Here is a 16,585-nt window from a genome sequence, read left to right on the forward strand (position 1 = left end):
TTGTGAGTCTCGTCCCACTCCCAATCGGAGAGGTTTTAGGTCACGAGAGTCAGAAATGTAAGTATTCTTACGATGCAATCAGCATTTACTCAGTACATCATATATTTATTAATCAAGGTGTTTTGAGTCTCTGTCTATTAGCTCGTCTCCAGCAAGGCACCACAACACTGAGACGAGACAAAATTTAAACAGATGAAGTATTTTTTATATCAGTTTCACTAAGAAACATTTAAATTAACACACTATTTCCTGATAGCGTGGGAAAACATTGTCAACAACAAAAACGTATAGCATGCCCAAGTCCAGGATGCCCAAGATTTAATGTCGCCTGTCACCATGACCTCTGTTTTTGCCCCATTCAATTCCAGCCAGTTCTTTTCCATCCAATCCCCTACTGCTATCAAGCAGTTCCTCAGTTGGGACGTTTGATCACTTTTAGGGGAATCTAGCTGAAAAAGAAGCGGAGTGTCGTCAGGATAAGTACAAAACTTTACCCCAAACCCCTGAAACAGGTCAGCCAGAGAGTTCAGGTACAAATTTAAAAGCAGCAGGGACAATGACGAACCCTGAGGGACCCCACAGGACAGGACTCTGAGGATAGAAAAGGGAATAATGAGACTGTCTGTGTACGCTCTGCCAGAAAAGATGTAAACCAAGCAAGGGGAGCCCCCGAGATTCCTGCCTTCATTATACCCTTCTTTTCTTTTAAACAAGGGGGCGTTCTGCAACAATTTTAATGCAAATATTGATTCTTTTATCGTATATCACTAAGACACAAGTACATTTTGTCTCAGTGAGAACCTAAGCATAACAGAAAAACACATTATGACTAATTAGTGTTAGTGCAGCTTTTATTATTTAGCTGCAAATATTTTTTAAACTCTATTTTTGATATAAGCATCTTAAACTAGTCCACAAACTGATACAAAGTGATTCTTTCATGAAAAACAATGTGCAAATGAAACCGTGATAACAGACAAAGCAAATGTCAAAAGAAATAAGTTTGTATACATCAAAGGGTAATCAGTAGCTAAACACTGTACATATATTAATTTTGCATGTTCAGAAATTACTTCATTAATAGACATACAGCAATTGTACAAAGCAAACCCAGTCTAAAACAATGGGGCTAAAATGGGCTTGGAGATGAGACAAAACCCCAGTGGTGCTGCAGAATGGCATCCACTTCAATAGTCCCTAGGCTGTGTGAGTTGTCACACTCCTAAGTGTAGACCTAATAAGAGGTCTAACAATGCCAGGCAGAAGGGTGACCTAGTGGTAGGTCGATGTCTAGATTATGAATCAAAGCTAGTGTTCTTTATGGGGACTTCAAGGGCACAAGAAGTGCGGCATCCCGAGACATTTCGGCTTGATGGAATGATCGCCTTCTTCTAGGGCCAGGACAAGGTCTCCCTTGAATGTGTTCCTCAAAGTGTGCTCCCACTCTGAGTTCAAGGGATACCTTGGTCAATGGTATCAAAGGAATCAGAGAGGTCGAGCAAAATTAAAACACTAACCTCTCCACATTCCTGTAGACACGCCAAATCATCCAGTACCGAGATCATGGGACGGAAGTCGGATTGACAAGGGTGTAGCAGGCCACCAGACTCCAAAAGAGTGAGAGCTGTGGAGTACCAATGGCCTCCATGACAGATGGTAGGAGTGAGATTGGCAGATAATTAGAGGCCAAAGCTGGATCTAGCTGTGGTTTCTTTAAAAGTGGTGATCCTGAAAGTCTGGGATCAAATTAATTTTGTCGGAAACTTTGTCTGATGTTTTCTTTACAGGAAAATAACTTGAGTAGATGCCTTGGTTCCAACTGGCACGAGGAATGCACTATTGCTCCCTTGGAAAGGAGGGCGTGTCGAAGCATCGAAAGATTTTTCGCTGCTTTTGCTGATGTCGTACAAATTCCTGGGTGTATCCGTGTGGAAGCAAGGCTAGTACGCCCCCTAATCTGTGGTGATGTTTTCCACATGGTCAAGAAAACAGGAAAAACACCTTCCCACCAGGATGTGGAAGTGGAAGGATAGGCCTACTTACCTGTTTGTCCTCTTGCCCGGGAGGAACCACAGCACCGATGAGTGCCCCTGTATAACTGAGACTTTCCTCTGTAGTTGTCTCAGTGGTATATGTATTTGATTGATATGACTGCGCTCAATAGGATGTCCTGTAGTTTCGGAACGTTCTGGAATAACGGGACTTTCCAGAAGAAAGGACTGTCGGCACTGTTGTAGTGTACCCAAAGATCAAGCAGTGTCAGTGTCAGTCCTGATGACCTGAAGGGTATCATCGACTTCTTTTCGAAGAGATCTTCGCCAGTGAAAAGGAAAGTCCACAATTTTTGCTTGAATCTCTGGCCGGAAGTTGGTTACTTTTAGCCATCCCCAATGGCACAGAACCACACTGGTCCACAAGTGAGCGATGTCCACCGCCACGGATATGGCGTGAATGGAAGCAGCCTCTCCCTCACAAAGCTGCTTGAAAGCCTTTTCCCTGTCGGCCGGTCAAGAAATACGATAGGACCCAGATTGTACCACAATTCCCTATCGTAGATGTACAAAACTGCCATGGAGTTAGCAGCACGCATGGTAGTGGCTGTTGTAGAGCATGCCCTTTCGAAAAAGTGTCTAGTTGGTTGTCTCCCTTCCTTGTTCGGTGGCACAGCACAATAGGAAAACGGGTTGGCAGAGCATTTGAAAGCTGCCGAAGAGACCACAGAATCTGGGTTGGGCTGGGTTCGCAGACACTGTCTGGCGTCTGTGTTTTTTCTCTAACCTGTGTTACGATTCACAGGATCTCGTGACTTATCCCATGTGGGAGCCCTTCCATGTGAGGTTAGGGAGGCGGGGCCACTACCCAATAGTCCCTCTAGGGGTGGCAGAAATCGACACCTCACAGGGAGAGACTCCCCTCCTGGAGATAAGGACTCCTGTTACGTGAAGGAACTCCATAACCTCTTTTTCCCTTGGGACAATGTACTTGTTAGAAATCTCTGATATGACTACTGTCTTTTATGGTAATGTCTCTTCAGTCTTTGATCCACAAAGTAATATAATCCAAACAAAGAAGAGCCAAATAAATCTGCAGAGTAATGATAGGTTACTTTACCATGGTACTGATAAGAGTTGGCCCCAAGGTTGCATAAAGATTAGTTCAACAACAGTAAAGAAGGACCGTGATGTTACATTGGGGAGGATCCAGGTAAAGGAAATAAACAACAAGAAAGGAATGCGAAATAGAGCGAGCAGCCAGTGTGAAGCCAGTCCAGCCCAGGGAGTACAAACCGGTGAAAACAAGCTGGATGAACGCTGATCCCCGGGGGTCAGGACATCCACGGACGGTCAGCCGAGCAGCGTGGTGGAAGCCAAGCTCCTGACCATTGGAAGGAGAGAGAAGCAAGCAGTGGTGTGACCTCGGGGAGGTGGAATCTGCAACCGCGCCAGAGAAGTGTGGCCCAAGTCTCGGCAGAGCCACAAGAATGAAGCGGGGAGCGGAGTGAAGGAAGCAGGAAACGCTGAAGCAATGCGAGCAAGACCATTGCCCCAGGAAGAACCAGTGACGCAGTCCCGACATGTTGCAGGTAACAGCAATGGTGGGAGACCTGGTAGGTGTTTGGGGTACCCCACGAGTCAAGAAAGCCTTGGGAGTAATATTCCTCATCACAGTGATAATTCAAGTAGGATTAGTTAGAGTATTAGACAACAAGAGATGTCTGGAGATAATCTTCATAATGCCATAAGACAGGGGAGAATTGAGGGAATTGTAAATCAAGCTTTCAGAAGCCATTGAGAAGCAGTAAAGAGACTTTTGAGGACTATTGCCAAATAAACTATCCCAAGACAGCCCTCAAGCCTGTACAAGGTGGGCCAGAAGAAGGGAGTCATTTCTCCTGACCATACTCCCTTTGTTGAATCAGAAGCAAGAGCAAAAGATAGTTGGAAAAGAGATAAAGATTGATTCAGTTCACAAGAAGAAGGAAGTCATTCTCGTGGTACTAGTTTCATTTGGATGCTGAACCCTTTTGTATCTTAGCAGTAGTGTTAGAGTCGTTTTTTGGACCGAGGACAGACACTTTTCATCGGGACAAACATCTTGACGATGAGCACTGTGAAGGCATCAGGAAGTAGACACAGACAACTGAGGAAAGTTTGGGCTACAAACCTTTATTTAAAATCAGAAAAGGGTTGGGATAAGGCCTATCTTGCCCTATATGCTAAGGTGGGGTTTCCCTATCTAACTAAAACTAAGGATAGACTGTGTCAGGAAGTCCAAAGTAAATGTCCGTCTGTGTCCAAAACCTATACTCGCCCTCATATCTATTTGTTCAAATTGTGTAGGGGTGTCCACATCAAATGAAAAAGTGTTCAAACAAAAGTTCAGAACTTCTTCCAGCTCTTGGTTGGAAAAGGGTTCTCCCTTCCTCAGGATTCGAAATAGTTCACTTTTGATTCAAAGGGGTTCCCTTCCCCACGTCTCTCACTGTTGTCAAAACAATGCAATTCATCTGGACTCGTCCCAGCTGTCAGGCTTCTTGGCATTTTTTCTTCAATATCATTACGTTCAACTCTTGTAGTTCATAACAGGCCAGCTTATCTGGATATTCAACTATAAAACTTATAAATGTGTCAAGTGGCTTCTGTAAGGAACTCATGGTGGCAACAGTAAAGACAGACACAAGTGTAAACAGTTCAAGGATGTTTATTGAACTTTATAATGGGTGAGATAAATGCCTAATCTAAACCTAAATCTAAGATGATTGTTATGGCCATCAAATAATAAAGCAGTCCTAGTGGCGTCTTCTCAAATAAAAAGGGCCTATACTAAAAAAACTACTGCCAATCCTTACCACTAAGTTTGCAAAAAAAGTGTGGGATAATGTTCACCAGAAAAGGAAAGAAGTGTTCACATAATGGTAAGTCAGGATGGTATGGCTGGGTCTCCCTTCCCCACGTTTTAGCAAGGGACAAGGCGTGACTTCTGAGCACAGCACACTCCTGGGCCTCTCCAAAACAACGTTCACAAATTGTTTAAACAATACCAAAACCTTCTGGGGTCAAGTCTCTTTTCTACAAATATCTTGCCTAAGAAGTTCTGCTGGATCAAAAACAAACAAAAGTTCCTTCTCTAATCTTGTACCTTGGGCGATTGTTCTTCGCCCCTTGGATCTCCCTCTGCCGGGCTCGGATCCTTCTTGCAACTTGGGCCTCCGTCTGTCGGGTTCACTACAGCCTCTCAAATGCAGCTTGCAACTTCCCACTGTGGACCACCCTCGGCCGGGTTCACTCTTGTGATGACGGGTGTATTACTCTTCACCCCCCCTCACAGGCATCCCTCAAACCGGGTTAACGTTTGCCAAATATACAGTTTACTTTACGTTGTCACAATGCAGGATTCACTCTCATTTACCTTTCTCTTGGCAATGGGTCAGAGACTTTGGAGTGTACAAGGTATTTGTCGTGACCCTTGTAGGACCACTCCGACACCTCACGCCATCCTTTCTTGGGCCTTTTGGTACTTGTAGTTTCAACTTGGAAGGGCCAGTGAGAGTTCTTCGAATGAGCACTCCTGCAGCGCCTCACCACTGTGCAGCTGACCCGTCTCTGGGCTTCCCCCAAAAGTTCAAACACACACAAGTTCTTTGTTCTCAAGTTCTTGTGTTCATCTAATGTTGCCACTTGCAACATTGGGCTCAATACGATTCAGTTTGATATCAGCTTCCTCCGACTCACTGATTGTGTCGGGCTGGCTTGGCTTGCTTCTGGTGTCAAGGACGGTACCACGGTAGCCAGTGTGCCTCCCTGCCCCTGTTATCAAGGTGGGTGGCCCCCCGTGCACCATTGACATTTAATCCACATGTCAGCTGTTCTTCCCGGTCTTGTAATTCCCTTTTCGGAGGCTTCACGGGTCTGAGGCGAAAAACGGCAAGGGCAGTTCCCCCTTCGTCGTCCCTCCCGGCCCCACTGCCTTTCTCCTCCGCTTGAACTGCCGGTTCGGTGAGCTGTTTCCTTGTGCGTTTGGCTTTGCTCGTAGTGTGCTCTTGTGCTCTGCCTTTTATCCCTGTGTGGAAGGTAAAGGGCCATCAGGTGTGTGTGATTATTATCAATTGCCTGACTCTGCCTGACCCTTGTGTTGGGACGTGTCAGGTAAACAGTGCTGGTGTTTGTCCGTTGTCTGTTACGGTGTAGGAAAGTGTTCATGCCGGGTACGGGGGCCTGGGGTTGGAGCTTCTAAATATCCTACAGGGTAGAATGGGGAAAAGGTGTTACAAGGAAGGGGGTAATTGGTCAAAACAAACTGGGATTTTGGGAAATAATAATCAGAGGGACGGGGAGGAGAATGACAGAGTATTCAGGTAGGACGCATAGAAACAGGGATTATGGGAGAGATAGTTTTCGAATGCAACGGGTTCAGGTTCTTGGGGGATTTTCCATATACGGAGAGGTCGTTGGATGTGGGCAAGAGATTTGTTGAGAGGAAAGGAGGTAGATGTGGTACAATCTACAGAGGTCTCAGGTATCCCGTCCTCTTCTCCTTCTTCCTTGGTATAATACCTCGTCCCACATGGGTTATTTCCCCAAGCACAACCCCGGGCTCCCTCATCCAAGTGATCCCCTCTTGTTCGACCGCCTTCAGGGTTGGGATTTGAGATTGTCAATCCTCCCGTGGCCACCTGAATAAGGGATTCTCGAGGTTTGCTTGGCAGAATACCCTCCGGTTTCTCACACCTCTCCTTAGTGGGGTGTAGTCGGTCTAGGCGCAGTTGTCTGAACATACGGTTCACCCATTACAAGTCATGCAACCGATTCACACCCAATTGGCTTCTTTTCCACAGTTACACCACCATTGTTTCAGCCCAACTGTGGTATTGGACTTGTATTCTTGCAGTCCTTTTTAACACCTAATTTGCCACCGTTCACTTGCTGGATTATCAAGCTTTTTCCTAGTGTTGCCACAATCTGAATTTGCAACTTGGACAGTTCTTCTTTTCCGTGTGGCTGTAGCCAATGCTTGCTTTTTCTCAACTTGTACAACTCACAATTCTTTATTTTCAGCAACAATGCTTGCTTTCTTAGGTTTCTATGATTCACAGTTCCTTTGTATCAAGTGTAAGGAACTCATGGTGGCAACAGTAACAGACAAAAGTGATCCCAGTTCAAGGGTGTTTATTAAACTGTATAATGGGTAAGAAAAATGCCTAATCTAAACCTAAAACTAAGATCGGAGCAAGCTACGACCATTAAATAATAATAAGGAAGTCCTAGTGGGACCTATACTAAAAAAATAAAGCGTTTGCCAATCCTTACAACTACGTTACAAAATAGTGTGGGATAATGTTCACAAGAAAAGAAAGAAGTGTTCACCAAATGATAAGTCAGGATGGTATGGCTGGGACCTCCCTTGCCCACGTTTTTAGCACAGGACAAGGCATGACCTTTGAGAACAGCACACTCCTGGGCCTCGGCAGCACGAGGTTACAGTTCATTTCAACGATGCCAGGACCTTCTGGGCCAAGTCTCTTTCATGATAAGTCTCTTGCCTTAGAAGGCCTGCTGTACCATAAACAAACAAAAAAAGTTTCTTTTGTAATCTTTTACGTTGGGCGATTGCTCTTCGCCCCTTGGATCCTCCTCAGCCGGGCTCTGATCCTTCTTGCAACGTTAGCCTCCCTTAATCGGGTTCACTACGGCCTTTCACTCAAAAACATATCATTCAACAGTCTCAACGTCCTTTGAAACAACTATCCATTGTGGACAACCCTCTGCCGGGTTCACACTTGTCATCACAATGTTCACGGGTATATCACCGTTTACCCACAATTCGCAGGCATCCCTCTATCGGGTTCATATTTGCCAGTTTCACAGTTCAATCAGTTTTCTCCAATGTGTGAAAGACTTTCGAGTGTACGGGGGGTTTTGCTTGACCTTCGTAGGACTACTTTGACACTTCACACTGGCCTCTCCTAAAGCCTCTTGGTTCTCGTAATTTCAACAAAACAACACAACCTAACCCAAAAAGGTTTCAGTCAGAGTCCTTCGAATGAGCGCCCCACGACGCCTGACCACTCTGCTTCTGAACCTTTTATTAGGGTTTCTTTAAAGTACAATTACACAAGTTCTTGGTTCAACAAGGTTGCCGTCTGCAACCTTGGGCCCAGCACAGTTCAATTTTAACTATCCGTCTTCTCCGGCTCACTGGGTGTGCTGAACTGTTGGAGTTTCTTGTCTCGGGAGTCAAGGATAGCACCACGGCAGCAAGCGCTTCTCCCAGCTTTGGCTATCAGCGCGGGAGGGCCCCGTGTGCCGTCGACACCCGTCACACCACACGCCAGCTGGATTTACCGGCCTTATGATTTCCCTTTCGGAGGCTTTGCAGGTCTGAGTTGAAAAGGACAAGGGCAGTGCCCGCGTGCGTCATCCTTTCAGGTCTCGTTGCCTTTCTCCTCCATTTAAGCTGCCGGTCCGGTGTAGCTGTTTCCTCGTGCGTTCGGCCTTGCTCAAAGTGTGCTCTCGTGCTCTGCCTTTTATCCCTGTGTGGAAGGGAAAGGGCCGTCCGTTGTGCGTAGTTATTGTCAATTGCCTGACTCTGCCTGACCCTTGTGTTGGGACATGTCAGGTAAACTGCTCTGGTGTTAGTCCGTTGTCTGTCACGGTGTAGGAAAGTGTTTGTGTTGGAGAGGGGACTGGGGGGAGTAGAACTTCTGAAAATGCTATGGAGTAGAATGGGGAAAAGGTGTTATAGGGAAGGGGGTACGGCGTCTCACCAGTCGGTGTCTCACTTCCACTCCCCAAGGACTCCCCATCCAGGTGATCCTCCGCACTGGTCCACTCCCAGGAACTGGATCCACTAGCGATGGCTGTATCCTGGCCACCTGGATGACAGATCCCCCGGGGACTAGCGGGTGAGACACCTTCAGGTTTAACACACAGGGAACGCTTTTCTCCGTTTTCCACTCATGTGGCATTCACTCATTATTGCTTTCCTTTGGTTCGGTATTCAATAGCGCTGCTCATTCATTTCAAAACAAAGTAACTGCAACCTCCCAGTTCACTCTCCTGCTGGGAATTTGCACCTTGTATTCAATTTCAGGTTTACTGCTTTTCTGGCCCTTGCGCGGTTTCCCAAATTCAGTACAGTTCGGTATTCACTAACCATTCCTTTCATTAATCTTCACCGTATCATGGTCATTTAACATGTGTTTCAGGCAATCACATTGCTTCCGCAGTCGCTCGCGAGCACTCCAACCTTTCTTCACCATGCGACTCGCACCACAGCGTCCCAGAGTCACTCAGCCTCACTTGAGTCACTGGGTATGCCGTCTTTGTGTGCCCTTCTCTGCTTCGGTCAGTCCTTTGTGGCTGCTTCTGTTCCCGGCTCAGCAAACCCCTCCTCCAGGGTCTCCGACACCACAGTCTACCAGAGAGGCAGTCCTCTTGAATCCAGGAGGTCGGCAGCCTGACCCGGCGACCTTCCGACAATGCCAGCCACACATTGTGTCCGCTGCAGCGACTCTGCAACGCCTCAGCTCCCCCGTATTCAAGCACTCTACAGGCGATCTCAATCTCCTGACTTCCTCCATTAGCCTCACGTGAGTGGGGCGTTTATACTGCCCCTCTGACTTCATGTACAGGCCATTCACAGTTTTACATCGGCATCCGACTTCCTCATCCCAGTACCAGTGTCATGTACATTGGGGAATTGTTCTCTAATGCAATAGGAAAGGGATTGAAAATCTCCCATAAAAGCCAGGGGGGGTGCTCGATTCCTGATGAAAGGGAAATGGGGGATACCATGTCCCACTCAAGGTCCCAACTCCCTAAGTCTCCTCCCAAGTGATCCTCCCTCGCATATCCACCCCCAGGGTCAGGATCCGAAAGCAACAGCCTTTCCCTGGCCACCTGGGGAGGAGTATATTTTGGGGAAAGAGGCGAGGATGCCCTCAGATCACTCAATTTGATATGTGTTTTGGTAGGAATAACCCTTTAGAGATAGGGAGATGAAAGTTATTTTCTTTATTTCTAAAATAAAGTATTGAAATAGGCCACCCCTCCGTCCGACTCCTTACTCCAACACCCCACACCTGTCCTTTTACAGAGGAGCCCTTAAAGGATTTTACATGGTTAAGAGACAATGCTCTAAAATGTCATACAATTAAATGTAAACAACAGTTTGTTTTCTGTGCATGTTCCTTGCGCTTATACAGGAAACCCTCTTTTCTCTGTTATTCAGGAAGTAAATCAAACATTTTTTGTGGCCCTGGACATAATAGTATGAAATGTCCCATTTTGGTCAGGAGGAGAATCCCTGACAAGAGGATCGTCAGGTTTACCATCTACTAGAACCAGATCATCGAATTCATCCGTGGTGGTGGTATGAGTGGAAGCCCCGCGCTGAGAAGCATCATCTTCAGATTCAGTCTCCAAGAGTTCTGCAGGGAGAAGAGAGCGGCCAATGGAGGGACGCAGCTGTGGTGTCCAGGCGGAACAGGTGGCAGATCAGCAGGTAGATGTTGTGGAGGCGGAATGGCCGGAACAACTGGGATACTGTGCTGCAATTTCGACACCAGTGTCTGCAACATAGAAAAAATTGCCATTTACAGATTTTGGGCTTCCAGTTGACTGGGAGTAGGTTGAATTGGCTGAGGGACAGCAGGTGAATGAGGTGAATGTGGAGGCTACAGGAAGGCGTTTGGCTGATGGCAATGACGACAGGTCTTTCTCATTTTCCTTGTCTGAAAAAACACCTTCCTGGCCCTTTAAAACATCCTCCGAAGGTACCTGGTAAGGACCAGGAATAGCAGTGGGGACGTATGGAGCAAGGGTTAACAATAGTTGATTTTGTCATGTTGTAGAGCTTGAAACAGTAGTGCAAATCCATGAACAGGCATCAGTACCCATAGAAGACATGGAAACAGTTGAAGATTTATCACTGATGTGATAGCTGCTGCTGTCGACAGTTTTTGTTCTTGGCAAAGTTATCATTGCTGTGGACAAGGTCTTAGTTATTGGCAGGGTTGTAGTCGATGGAATGGCTGACAAAGAAACTGTCGGAGTGGTTGACTAAGTCTAGCTAGATTTATTTGTCGTTGCCTAAGAGGGTGTCGACGGGACCGTTGGTTGGAAGGGTTTTGCCAATGAATGCTTCATGGACAAAGAAAGAGAGGTGGACGCTGAAGGTGTCGTTGAAGAACCCATTAGCAAAGCCGCTGCTGCTGACTTTTTTGACACAGGCTGTTTATGTGAGGACTTGTGTGCATCAACTGCTTTTTCTGGGGCAGTCTGAACATGGGTGGCATGCCCCTTCTTCAACCTTTTTCCAAGAGAAGCCTGATTGTGGGACATCGACCTCTTAGAAGAGGGAGCACGCTCATAGGGTCTATTGTGGCAGAGTGAAGCAGGACTTCGAACAGAAGCAGAGTCTGATGCCACAGTCCCATCATCCAGCCAAGCTACTACCTCCTTCTGTGTAAGACCTTCAGGGTTTTGTTTGAGAAGGAGTGGCTGATGGAACACAAATCAACTTTGTAGTCTAGATACAGGCAATAAGAGGCATTCAGCATGTTGGTCCTCAACTTCAATATTCTTTAAATGGCAGCTGGAACATGGCTTGAAAAGGATTTTCTTCTTAGCCTTAGAATCAGCCATATGGGGGTGGGGAACCACCCTTAATAGGTCTCAATCCAGTGGGGCAGATATTAGTCCAGCAGGGAAGCACCTGTGTACAGGGAGTCCCAAACAACCACAATAAGAAGATACTTATCTGAGGCTTTCCAAAAATGTCAAAAGTAGTCAAAATGTATTGGAAAATGTTAGGTAGCACATCAAATGAAGTAGAGGACTCATAATACTTGAACAAGCAGTAACAAATCTGAAGATGGCTTCCAGGGGTGGAGCGAAGGCAGACGCTATGTATTGGCTATGGGGCAAGAGAACACTACAGTGACAGCAGCTTTCCAAATTCGAATGAATACTGCTTAAATGTTACAAAAGAATCCCAGCCTGACAACAGGGAATACTCAAATAGCATGTAAATCTATGAAGGATCCAATGCTGGAGAAGTAAATGATTAAGCTAATTGGTTTTCCAGTGTAAGGATGATTAATTGTGTTTCCTCGTATAAGACTTCCTCTTTATGGAGCACACTATCTGCCAGTACTAAATCATTTCTTTAAGAATTGTTCTTCCTGTGTGCAAATATAGGTGGCTCAAGAAATAATTTACTAAATGTAACCTCCATTTTTTCTTAACAATCCTTTTCATATACTGGCTTTTTTGGGCACCTTCAGATCAAATACCGATGTCCTTGAGATTAGTTCTATTTTCTGCGCTGTAGTTGTCAATCCTGCCTCATCATAATTCCATACTAAATATTTCTGTTTGAATTCCATACTTTTTTGCAAATATTCTGATTGATTTGAGATAATGCTTTTGTGTCTCAAAAATGCACTAAAGGTAATACTTTTTATAGTTATGTGCCAATCAAAGTTATTTGCTAGTAGTAAACTGTTACTAGCAGTTGATTTAGAGTATACTTTACTCCCCAATTTCCCATATGTCCAAAATATGTCTACACCCAGAAATTTAATTTTCATTAGTCTGTGTTGACAAGTAAATGTAATTCTAGAAGGTATCTTATTCATATAGGTAAACACGTCTTAAAGCTGGTTCAATGTCCCATGCCAAACTCCAATAAATGTCAAATAACATAAAATGTCATTTCCATGGTTCTTTCATCAAGATATTTTCAATTTGAGGTTTTAACATAATGTGTTACTATAAGCAGGTGTCACAGGGAGGGGTAGCCGCCTAGCAAAATTGTGACATACTATAACTTCTGTATGTAGTTGATTCTATTAAGATTGGTGTTGTATGCAAAAGCTCACCAATAATTCATCCTAGTGATGTAATCTAGAACCCCCTGGGGGGTGGACAAGACAATCTAAATTGTATTATATGGGTGTGCTCTATGTAATTAAGAGAAACCACTTTTTTTTAATTAAGAGTGCAGTTTTTATTATTATTATTGCACTCCACTTTCTTTATCAAGACAACAAAAACCAAAATATAGTGCCCTGATAGAATGGAAAAGCAAAATGTATAGGCAGTAATAGTCTCAGACCTGTTCTGTAAGCAAAGGAATAAAGTAACCAAAAGGCGAAATAACTAAATTATGGTAATAAACTTTTGACCCAAAATCTGCATAGCATCATCACTTGAGTGGTAACATTCTTTACCAAAAACTGCAGAGGTACATTTGCATCAATTACAGAAGAAATTAAACAAAAACATTTTTTTCCCCATTTGGGGAATTCTGCAACAAGATCAAAGCAGGACAGAGTAGTGAGTATTAGTAGATAGTGTACATTTGCATATAGGTAAGGAGCAGTTTTCCTTGCAATGTCAATTATGAGTCCTATATAGTTGTACACTGATTTTTTGATCTGTGAGTGACCAATCCTCAGTCGGTCTACGTCAGGAAACAAAAAATTCCCAGAGATGTATGTTGGGTCAACCGTAGTGGTATTGGACCCTAGGACGTTTCGGCTTCCAGGGTGGGTGCCTTCATCTGGGTCAAAAGAGGATTGTATCTCCCTATAAGTGGTAAACACAAAAATGGGGTAGGTGTTAGAAACTCACGAAGTAACCTGTACCTGCAAGTGGTAACAGTATGCTGTATACAGATGGGGGATCTGTATAGCTAAAAGAGAGAAAGCCTCTCATTACAAACAACAACAAAAACAAGCCAACCTGAAGCTTGGGTCCGGGGGGAGGAGAAGGAGAAGAGCTCTGACACACCAGTGTGTCTTTCAGATGCAAGGTGGGGCTCTGTCTTCAACCCCACCAAGGGGCTGCGCCCCCTGCCGCCTTCCGGTTGCTGATTAAAACCACAGCTCAACAAGACGGTACTGCTGCCTTTTCCCTTCCGCCCTCTTCTCCTTCTCCTGTTTTACTTCGGTGGTAAACGAAACTGCTGCATTGTTCATTTTTATTTGTATGATAAAAGTATCTTCCGGTAGCCTGAAAAATATTAATACATCATTGCTAATCAAATGAGTTGGTTTGCTAATCAGGAACATTTTAATTATCAAACTCTGCTAATCAATTTTGGAAAACTAATTTATGCCTTGTTTCAGATCCCCAAACTACCCCTGTGTCGGAGTCAAAAATAAGGAAATTGACCACCCAGCTTGCCCAAAATGCAGATTATCTTTGCCCCCTTGAGGAGAAGGGTAGATTTTATGCCCCGGTCAAAGTGCAAGGGCAATGTGCATTTTCGGCACTGGTGGGCACTGGATCCCAAGCCATTCTTCTGTCAAAAAGGGCCTTCGAGCAGCTGAATTCAGGAAGGGGGGAGAGATACCAGATCTCTCACACCCCTCTTCCTGGACAACTCCAGAACTTCGATGAGAATGAAATTCCTGTCGAGGGGACTGCGGATTTGGAGATAAAAATTGGGTGACATAAGGTGAAACACCCTGTCATAGTCGTGACTCCAGAGGGCACACCCTGTCTACTGGGGAATGACATCCTGCGTAGTTTGTCCCCCCTAATAGACTGTGTGAACAAGGTCCTCTGGACTCAGACTAACAGGCCAATAAAATTGAAACAAATTGTCAACCATGTTAATCTAAATGGCACATGCCACATGGTTGAACAAAAACCAGATCAAATTAAGTTTCAAAATAATTAAATACCCAATGTTACAATAATTGCTGTGGGCAACAAACTGGTGATGGGAACTCCTCTCATTCCTGAAAATCAACCTTCCTTCCAGTCTCAAGTGGCATTCCACACTGGAAGGAATTACTTTGAAGTTCTATACCAATTCACAATCTGAAAACCCCAATTCAATAGCCAAAATTTATAGCAAACCAGCACAAGGTGTCGCTGGCATTCAGAAGAAGAGCGAACAACTCTTCTTCCCGATTCAGTTAAATGACGGGACGGAGTCTGTTTTCACCCGAGTTGACTTGAATAGCAAAGAAAGCTTCATCAGCGAAGTATTATTCAGGAAACTCCCAAAAGACCAGAACCTGCCCGCTGTTGAGTCAGTTTATCAATGGGTATGGGCCCTGGAAATTCCCGGTTCCAAACATCTTCAGCTTAGCAGTGGTAGGATAAAAATTTCTAGAGGTGATAAAAGTATAGAACACAATTGTTGGGTCGTGCGAGATGCCTTTTACATGGGCAGTCCATCCTCAACCGACTGGAGATTAATTTGGATCCCAGTTATTGCCTAGCCCGGTCCCAACTGGGGAGTAAATCTCAGGGCCCTGGCAGTCCTAAAGAAAGCCTTCCGGTCAGCCCTAGTGCTACCATAGGAAATTGAAGTTAAAAAATGTAGAAGAGGTCACCATCCCAGGCCTAGCCTACAGAATCTGCGTCCCCAAAGGCGAATTGAGAGAAGAGAATTGGGTCCACATTAATCAGCTAAAGAGTTGTCAACCTAGGCACACTTTGCAGCAAATTCAGGAGCTAAGAGAGAATCAAATAGAGGAGACATCTGAAACATGAGATTAAGAAAAATAAAAACCAGAAGGGAACAGATAGAGTTTTGGTATAATTGTCTAAGAGGGAGTATTTTTCTTCATGATCAATTGTTATCATTGAATGCCTGCGTATCCCACTGCTGTCAACCCGATTGGTGGGCAGTTAGTGGGAAAGGGTGGTAACCGGTTTGTGTTCTCTTTCATAGATTTGTACTGGTTGCACCGTCACTACCAAGGAGGACCTCCTCGGAGACCTGGAATGAAGAAACCCAAGGAAATCCGGGGTTGTCGCTCAACAACCTTGAAGGAAGATCCAAGAGAAAGCTGGGGGTGTCGTTCTCCATTCCAGCCAGAGGCAGCAAGAGGAGCATGACACACCACTCTCTGATCGAAGAAGGACTCATACCTGACTGATACTGCTTTGTCCCATGAATACCTAGCTGCGCTGGCTCCTGTGTGCACCAGGACCTCGAAACAGCGTTTTGGCAGCAATAAAAAGATGGCTGCACCATCCTGCCAAGCACACTTGAGGCAGGATGGAACAAGGGGACACACTGAAGGAGCGTGCCAGTGTGGTCTGAAACATATAAAGAGAATAAAGCTTTGCTGAAAACCCAAAACTCCCCTTCCAAACGAAACTTTTCCACCCTTTAAAAATGCTGTTTTGACGCCAATTCCATCTATTCTGTCTTAAACTACTGTGATTAAAAATGCTCTGCCATGACCAAGATATTTCACTGTGCCTCAGCAAAACCAGACATAATTCCTGAATGACAGGCCCAGTCAAACCAACTCCTGAGAGAAATCAACCAGGAACTTTACTTTTACTCGCACAGAAACACGTGTTCGTTTCTTTACAAAAGTACTCAAAGTTCAGCAGTTCAAAGAGAATCTAACTCGCTGAGTCAGGTCAGTTTCAACACATCTGTGCTTCAGACAAAACTCCTGATTTCAAGAAAATGACTATGGCTGCAGTTTGGGAATCTGATGGAGCTGCCAAACCAAATTTAAAGAAAGAAATGCTAGCAGTTTTCAACACATGTGGAAATGGGCTTTTGCAAGACTGAAGGAAAACAATGGCCTGTTTAAAAATAA

At 44.9% G+C, this 16,585-nt stretch overlaps 1 protein-coding gene across 2 annotated transcripts in view; it reads right to left on the reverse strand.

Moving 5' to 3' along the window:
• Window positions 1–16,585, reverse strand: part of N4BP2 (NEDD4 binding protein 2) — a 2,396,815-nt gene that overhangs the window by 603,716 nt on the left and 1,776,514 nt on the right. The gene's annotated exons all lie outside the window — the stretch shown is intronic.

The sequence above is a fragment of the Ambystoma mexicanum genome, chromosome 6q (assembly GCF_040938575.1).
Source record: "Ambystoma mexicanum isolate Mex_15411 chromosome 6q, UKY_AmexF1_1, whole genome shotgun sequence".
Taxonomy (NCBI): Eukaryota; Metazoa; Chordata; class Amphibia; order Caudata; family Ambystomatidae; genus Ambystoma; species Ambystoma mexicanum.